The sequence below is a fragment of the Jaculus jaculus genome, chromosome 3 (assembly GCF_020740685.1).
Source record: "Jaculus jaculus isolate mJacJac1 chromosome 3, mJacJac1.mat.Y.cur, whole genome shotgun sequence".
Lineage (NCBI taxonomy): Eukaryota > Metazoa > Chordata > Mammalia > Rodentia > Dipodidae > Jaculus > Jaculus jaculus.
The window spans coordinates 97,833,666-97,840,253 of record NC_059104.1 but is presented as its reverse complement, the minus strand read 5'-3'; the positions used below and the strand labels follow the sequence as shown (position 1 = coordinate 97,840,253).

The window sequence follows — 6,588 nt, the reverse complement described above, 5'->3', positions numbered from 1 at the left end:
TGATGCTTACAGTGGCTAAAGCTAAGGCCCTGATGTGCCCATTCTCTTTCTCTTTCTGAAATAGTTTTTTTTTTCTTTTTTTTAAGGTAAATGGGGTGCCAGGAGTGGTGGTGCACACCTTTAATCCCAGCACTCAGGAAGCAGAGGTAGGAGGGTCATGGTGACTGAGGCCACCCTGTGACTACAGAGCAAATTCAATTTCAGCCTGAGCTAGAACAAGACCTTACCTTGAAAAATTGAAAAAATAAAATAAAATAAAATAAAATAAAATAAAATAAAATAGATGGTGTTCCTGAGGGCATAACACCAAGGCTGTCATCTGACCTCAACACACGTACTAGAGAGGAGAAAGTCAGACAGTCATGCAAAAGCTGCTTAGGAAGCATAAACAAGCCAGGTGTAGACAGTTCTGACCCTGGATGTGGCTCTGGGCACCCCGGTTCTTTCCTAGTGGTGTTTTTCTGCAACACCTTTACCGTTGTCAGATGCAATTACAGCCTATAATTACACACACACAACCTAGTTTGCCACTTGTTTATAAAACTTGGGTTTCACTATGTGCTTTTCTGACAGCATATACATCCACACAGCTTGTTTCTTACTTGATTGAGCACAGGACCAGCTCACGGATTCTACAACCCTTGCTGAAGGGAACCCTACATAGAGAGGAACACCAGAGGGCAGGCGTGGAGGCTCACACCCTGCAACCCAAGTACTCAGGATGCCAAGACTGCCCTAAGTTTGAGGTCAGCTGAGCTATGCAGTGAGTCCTAGACTAGCCTGTTTCAAAACAGAAAAAGCGCTTGGTAGGCAGTGGTAAGAGGATTGCTGAGTTCTTTAGTGATGACGAACTGAATTTGGAAGAGGAGAAAAAAAATTGTCCGTGAAATACCCTCTTGCCATAGTTATCTGTAACTCAGGGTACAGTTTCTGAGGTTTTCTTCCAAAGGTTATTTGATGAGACTATGTAGGTAAGAATCATACCTTGGGAGGGTCACACAGCGAAATATAAAAGCATTTGGGCAGCTGCAGCGAGGCGAGTTCCCAGTGCTCTGCTGCTGTGATGGGGCTTGGCTTGAAGGAAAGCCAAGGAGGTGGCTCCTGAGAGCAGACAAGAGCCTGGGAAAGGCTGTTGCGGAGAACCCCGCCTTCTGGCTCCTGGCGCTGAACTTGCTGCTGGCGCTGTGTGCCAGGCATCCGCCGGGGCGGGTTCCATGCTGCCTACCGACAGGATCTCTCCGCGCCCAGGCCCGCTGACAGGAGGGCTTCCCTCTGTCCCCGCCCCTGGCGTCAGAGGTCTGAGCGGCTCCCTGAAATCTATCCGTGCGCTGCTCACCCTGACGGACAGTGCGGACAATCGCCCGGCCCGTGCCCGCCGACCAGCCCAGCCGGCGGCTGAGAGCTCAGCGGTGCACGGGACATCTTCTGGGGACACAGCCTGGAGGAAGGAGTACCCCGAAGCTTTTGGGGGGCGCGAGCCACGGCATGGTTGGAGACTGAACAGGGCCCCCGGGTGGTGGCCCTGGAGCATGGAGGCTGCTGGCGGCGCAGCTCCAATAGCCTGGCTCGCTGTGTCCATGGTACCCAAGCCTGCATGCGCTATGGCATCGACCCCCTGAGGCCCTGTCCTACTACCTGGCGAGCCTACTGAGCCTTCAGTGCCACGTGCAGCCCCTGGCAATAGCCCGGGTGGAGGCCCGGCGCACGCAGCGGGTGCAGGTGCAGGAGGAACTGCGCGCGGCTTGGGACCTAGGGCTGCGTGGTGAGCTGGACGCGCTGGCTGCCCAACCTCAGGGATGCCCTGGTGCCCAAGCTCTGGCGCTTAGAGGACAGTCGTCTGCGGCCACTGCGCGGTGCCCTAGGCGAGCTGGCCAACCTCAGCCATGCGTAGCTGGTGGATCTGGTGCAATAGACCAACCTGATCTTCAACCACCTGATGGCCAACTTAGACAGGCTCGAGAGCAACTTCTGCTTGCAATGGGACCCGCGCGTCCTGCAGCGTGCCACCAGCAATATGCACCGAGGACCGGGCGGGGCGCCCGTGTTTCTGGAGGGCGAGGCCGGCTTGGTGCAAGGCTATCTGTGGCGGGTTGTGGGACGAGAACGCGGAGCTGCTGTTGCAGTTTGTGTGCATGTTCCGTGAGCGGAGGGAGAGGAGGGTCCTGGAGCTGCACCGCAGACAGGTCGCTGTGGCCAGGCTGTTGCGCCTCTACCGGCACCGTGAGCCCTGTTTCCCGAGCTGGCTGCGCTCGCCGACCTGCACGCTCAGCTGCTGCAATGCCGCCTTGGCTTCCTCGCTGACCACATCTTTCAGGGCAAGGCCAAGTACTGACGCCAGTTCGGGAAGTAAAGGCGCCCCGAGGAAGAGGAGACCCGAGACTGGGCTATGGATGCTGGGGGGAAGGGCTGTCGCCTCTGCCAACCAACCAGGACCAGCTGGCCAATGCCCACCAGTGGAGCGCAAAGGTGTGTAAAAAACAAGAACAACAAAACAAACTTGTGCTTCGCCCACCTGCCTCTTTCTTTTAAACCCGTGCTGTTTCTTTCCTTCACAAGTTCAGGAAGGACAAACTCACCGAGGTGAGAGGTGTATCATTTCCACCACCCAGTTTATAAAAGGACACTTTCCTGTGCCCAGGACGAGACTGGATGGAAGGATGTGGCTGCTGGCGTTTAGCCCCAGAGCGGCTGTCTCTGTGGGAGATGCTGCCCATTCTCGCCTCCCTTCCCTTTCCCAAAAAGGAAAACTTCCCTTTGAGCCCTTGAGCTAATCCAGCAATTTCCTACCAAAGGCAGGGATGGTGGCCTAGGAGCCTGGCTGTGACATTGGCTGGTGGAGCCCCCTTTGCTTTGTTCCATCGCTGGTGGGGAGATCACTGTTGCAAGCCCAGAAACTGGCTCCTGATTGGAGGAAGCATTGGAGACCCCCAAGCCCTGGGGAGCCCTGTGGACCCTGACCATTTGTCTCTGACTCGTGCCTGAACTCTTGTCACTATGGCCTGTCTCTTTCTCTCTCAAATAAGTAAATAAAATGTTTTAAAGCCAGGCATAGAGGCGCATGCCTATAATCCCAGCACTCAGAAGGTAGAGGTAGGAGGATTGCCATGACTTTGAGGCAACTCTGAGACTACATAGTGAATTCCAGGTCAGCCTCCTGAGGTAGAGCAAAACCTTACCTCGAAAAACAAAGAAAAAAAGGGGGGGGGAAGGGAGGTGGATATGGTGGTATGTGCCTATAACATGCCTATAATCCAATCCAATCCCTAGTGGAGAAGCGCCTGAGCTATAACCCGCAAAAATGTAGTAATGTGAGAGCCATGGTGGAAGGGGAAGAAATTTCCCCCCACATACAGCAGCTGGGATTGAGGCTAGCTTATCTTTCGTTCTTTAGTGATGACAAACTGAATTGGAAGGGGAGAAAAAAAAAATGCCCATGAAATACTCTCTTGCCATAGTTATCTGTAACTCAGGGTACAGTTTCTGAGGTTTTCTTCCAAAGGTTATTTGATGAGAATATGTATGTAAGAATCATACATTGGAGGGTCTCACAGCAAAATACCAAAGCATCTGGGATGCGTCTGCGAGGCGAGTTCCCTGCGCTGCACCACCACGATGGGGCTCGGCTCCTGAAGCCCGCGAACCGGACAGCTGGGGCCCGCACCTGGGCACCCGGCTTGAAAGAGAGGGGGACATCGGTCCTGAGCCAGGGAGAAGGAGCATGCGTAGCGCCACCAGTGGTCTCTTGCTGCTGGCGCAGAGCTCACTACTGGCTCTGTGGGCCCGGCTCCGCGGACTCCATGGCCGCCCGCCAACAGGCACTTCTGGAGCAGGGATCGTCGCCTGCGCCGGGCTTCCCTGTGCCTCCGCCCCTGTTATCAGACGCCCTCCGCGGCTCCCTGAAAACTTTCCGGGCGCAGCTCACCCTGGCGGCCAGCGCGCACAATCCGCCCAGGCCCGTGCCCACCTAGAGCCCCTGCCAGCGGCTGAGAGCTCCACGGTGCATGGGGCATCTTCTGGGGACGCAGCCTGGAGGAACGAGTACCCCAAGGCTTTTGGAAGGCTGGCGATGGCGTGGTTGGAAGCTGAGCGGGGCGCCCTGGTGGTGGCCTGGAAAGCAGAGGCTGGGGGGCGCAGCTCCAAATGCCTGGCTTGCTTTGTCCACGGTACCCCAGCCTGTGTGCACTATGGCATCGACCAGGATCAGATCTGGGGCGAAGAGCTGTCCTACTACCTGGCGCGCTTACTGGGCCTGAGCCCTGGCTCTCGGAGGACGGCCTTCTGAGGCCCCTGTGGAGAGCTGGCCAACCAGGCCAGGCAGAGCTGGTGGATCTGGTGCAGTGGAATGACCTGATCGTCTTACACTACCTGAAGGCCAACTTCGACAGGATCCAGGATCATCAGCAACCTGTTCAGCTTGCAAGGGGACCCGCACGTCCTGCAGCGTGCCACCAGCAAGCAATTTGCACGGAGGACTGGGCGGGGCGCCGGTGTTTCTGGACAGCCAGGCCAGTTTGGTGCACTGCTATCTGTGGCAGGTATGTGGGACAAGCATGACAAGCCTCTGTTGCAGTCGGTGTGCGTGTTCCGCCAGTGGACTGCGAGGAGGGTCCTGGAGCTGCACCGCGGGCAGGACGCGGCGGCCAGGCTGCTGTGCCCCTATGGGAGCCACGAGCCCACCTTCCCCTAGCTGGCTGCACTAGGGGACCCGCATGCCCAGCTGCTGTAGCGCTGTCTCCGCTACCTTGCGGAGCACATCTTGCACTGCAAGACCAAGTTCGGATGCCCACCGGGAATTGAAGGCACCCAGAAAAAGAGAGGGAGACCCAAGAGTGGGGTATGGATGCTGGGGGGAGAGGCTGTCGCCTCTGCCAACCGACCAGGACCAGCATGTCAACGCCCAGCCAGTGGAGCGCGAACCTGTGTAAAAAACAACCACCACCACCAAAAAACAAAACAAAACAAAACAAACAAACAAACAAACAAAAAGTGTGTGTTGCCCACCTAACCCGCGCTGTTTCTTTCCTTCACAAGCTCAGGAAGGTCAAACTCACCAAGGCTAGAAGTGTACCATTCCCTCCACCCAGTTTATAAAAGGACTCTTTCCTGTGCCCAGGAGATTGAAGGATGTGGTTGCTGGGATTTGGCTCCAGAATGGCTGTCTCTGTGGGAGATGCCTCCCATTCTCGCCTCCCTTCCTTTCCCCAAAAAAACACTTCCCTTTGAGCCCTTGAGCTAATTCCGCAATTTCCTACCAAATGTTGCGCTTTTGGCCCCGGAGCCTGGCTGTGATATTGGCTGGTGGAGCCCCCTTCCTCTGTTCTCTCTTTGTTCCAGCGCTGTGGTGGAGAGATCACTGTTGTGAGCCTAGAAGCCAGCCTGCTCCAGATAGGACAAAGCAAACAAGACCTCCGTGCCCTGAGGAGCCCTGTGGACACTGACCTTTTGTCTCTGACTCATTCCTGAACTCTTATCACTATGGCCTGTCTCTTTCTCTCTCAAATAAGTAAATAAAATATTTTAAAAGCCAGGCATAAAGGTGCATGCCTTTAATGCCAGCACTCAGAAGGCAAGGTAGGAGGATTGCCATGACTTCGAGGCCACCCTGAGAATACATAGTGAATTCCAGGTCAGCCTCCTGAGATAGAGCAACACTTACCTTGAAGAAAAAAAGGGAGTGGGGAGATGGGTAGGTGGTATGCCTATAATCCAAATCCAGCCCTAGTGAGGTGGAGGCAGGAGAGGCAAGAGAATCACTACATGTTCACACCAAGCCTAGTCTACATAACAAATCCTAGGCCAACACCAGAAGAGGGTATGTGATGGTACACACCTGTAATCCCAGGACTCAGGAGGTGGAAGCAGGGAGAACAGAAGTTCAAGGTCAGCCTTGAGTACCGAGTTCAAGACCAGCATGATACTTTATTTAAATAAATAATAATTTTAAAATCCAGCCTGGTCAGGGATGGTGGTAGACGCATTTAATCCAAGCAATCAGGAGGAAGAGGTAAGGAAGATCACTGTTGAGTTGTGAAGGTCAGCATGAGACAACACAATAAATTCCAGGTAAACCTGGGCTAGAGCAAGACACTACCTCAAAAACAAACAAACATGCTAGATGTGGTGGCACACACCTTTAATCGCAGACTGGGAAGGCAGAGGTAGGAGGATCACTGTGAGTTCGAGACCACCCTGAGACTAGACAGTGAATTTCAGATCAGCCTGAGCTACAATGAGATCCTACCTCAAAAACTGAAGGAAAAATCAAGCAAAAAAAAGAAAAGAAAAGAATAAACAAAGCCAAGAACAGAACTCACAGATTTTCTAAAAAGATACTTTCCCAATGAACTGACCTGACATCATATTGCCGCTGCTGACAGGTGTACTGCCCCATGACGTGCTAGATGAACCCATTTGAGCCTGGTCCTTTGCAGCAGTGTCTAGAAAACAGACAATAAGGTTAGGTTCTGTTTAGGGTGAAGTGATTAAGTTAGTTCGGGAAGGAACAGAGAAGGTCCTGTCAATCTTCACTTTTTATTTATGCTCTATGACTCCTAGAAGTTATGACAGCAAGGTAGCAACTGACATCAC

The 6,588-nt window shown here is 53.8% G+C and overlaps 2 pseudogenes; both read left to right on the top strand.

Moving 5' to 3' along the window:
* The first annotated feature begins 1,214 nt into the window (after positions 1-1,214).
* On the top strand, positions 1,215-2,350 carry LOC105944626 (annotated as a pseudogene).
* A 307-nt stretch (positions 2,351-2,657) lies between these two features.
* Positions 2,658-5,182, top strand: LOC123459449 (annotated as a pseudogene).
* The last annotated feature ends 1,406 nt before the right edge of the window (positions 5,183-6,588 follow it).